The sequence below is a fragment of the Trypanosoma cruzi genome (genome assembly GCF_000209065.1).
Source record: "Trypanosoma cruzi strain CL Brener chromosome Unknown tcruzi_1047053414969, whole genome shotgun sequence".
In the NCBI taxonomy this organism is placed as follows: Eukaryota; Euglenozoa; class Kinetoplastea; order Trypanosomatida; family Trypanosomatidae; genus Trypanosoma; species Trypanosoma cruzi.
Genome location: NW_903013.1, coordinates 1 through 940, shown reverse-complemented (window position 1 = coordinate 940; position 940 = coordinate 1). Strand labels below are relative to the sequence as shown.

The 940-nt window shown below is 61.2% G+C and overlaps 4 non-coding genes across 4 annotated transcripts, besides 1 other annotated feature; all 4 read left to right on the top strand.

The window, feature by feature from the left end:
* The first annotated feature begins 34 nt into the window (after positions 1-34).
* Positions 35-131, top strand: Tc00.1047053414969.40. Its single transcript, XR_008254102.1, has one exon. It is a non-coding gene; the product is annotated as a C/D small nucleolar RNA (snoRNA), TB11C4C1 (small nucleolar RNA).
* A 5-nt stretch (positions 132-136) lies between these two features.
* Positions 137-173: a microsatellite.
* A 67-nt stretch (positions 174-240) lies between these two features.
* Positions 241-327, top strand: Tc00.1047053414969.30. Its single transcript, XR_008254101.1, has one exon. It is a non-coding gene; the product is annotated as a C/D small nucleolar RNA (snoRNA), TB11C4C2 (small nucleolar RNA).
* Positions 328-528: 201 nt separating this feature from the next.
* Tc00.1047053414969.20 lies at positions 529-618 on the top strand. Its single transcript, XR_008254100.1, has one exon. It is a non-coding gene; the product is annotated as a C/D small nucleolar RNA (snoRNA), TB11C4C3 (small nucleolar RNA).
* A 146-nt stretch (positions 619-764) lies between these two features.
* Tc00.1047053414969.10 lies at positions 765-836 on the top strand. Its single transcript, XR_008254099.1, has one exon. It is a non-coding gene; the product is annotated as an H/ACA snoRNA, TC11C4H3 (small nucleolar RNA).
* The last annotated feature ends 104 nt before the right edge of the window (positions 837-940 follow it).

Genomic DNA, 940 nt, shown 5'->3' with positions numbered 1-940 from the left:
AGGACGCGCACGGGTGAGAGATGCGGCTGCGACGCGTGATGAAATTCCACAGTTTCCTGTCAGTCTGACGACGAAAACGCGTGAGGACGCAATTCCCGACTCAGCTCACACTGAAGTGCTTTGCTTTACACCCCCATCTTTCTTTTTTTTTCTTTTTCTTTTTTTCTTTCTTTGTCCCTCTGCTCTCGCTGCGCGGTTTTGCGGCCCAGCGACGCGCACGCCCGCACACACACACACGCGCTACGATGGAGACATGTTGTTCGAGGTCCAAACAGTTTGAGCGACGCATTGAGAACGGAACAATAAAAATCACCTTTCGGCTGAGCGCCCGCTCCCCTCCCTCCCACTTCCTGCTATTGTTGTCGTTTTTCTTTCTTGCGCAACGGCGCGCACGTAACATCCTGCCCTGTCTGGCGCCCTGCCTGTGCAAACGGTTGGTGGCGGGCCCGCCCGAAAGCGCAAGAGAGAGAAAGAGAAAGAGAGGGCCGAATTGCCCGGAGGTGGGTTGTGGTGGGCGCACGCCGCTGCTGATGGAAGCAACCAACTCTTGTGCGCGAGGGCGCGTGGCCCCGTGAACGCGCTTGCGTGATGGCCAAAAACAAACTCAACAGGTCTGACAGCCGCCCCGCCCGCCGCAACCTCGCCGGCTGGCCCCCGCGCCTCCCCTCGCATGGCCAGGAAAGGCGCGTCTTGAGACCCACCGCTCCGTGACGCTGGGCGCTTGGGTGCATCGGCGCCCCGAGAAAGAGACACGCCGGTCGTGAAGCGCAACAACCCTTGGGCCGGTGGCGCGCTGTCGGTGCCGCGCGTGGCGCCACTGCCCGGTTGCGCGAGAGTTTGCGGTGACGGTGCGCGCGTCGAGGCTCCCTCCCCAGTTCGGGAAACGATGGGAAAAAACAAAACCAAAGAGGACGCGCACGGGTGAGAGATGCGGCTGCGA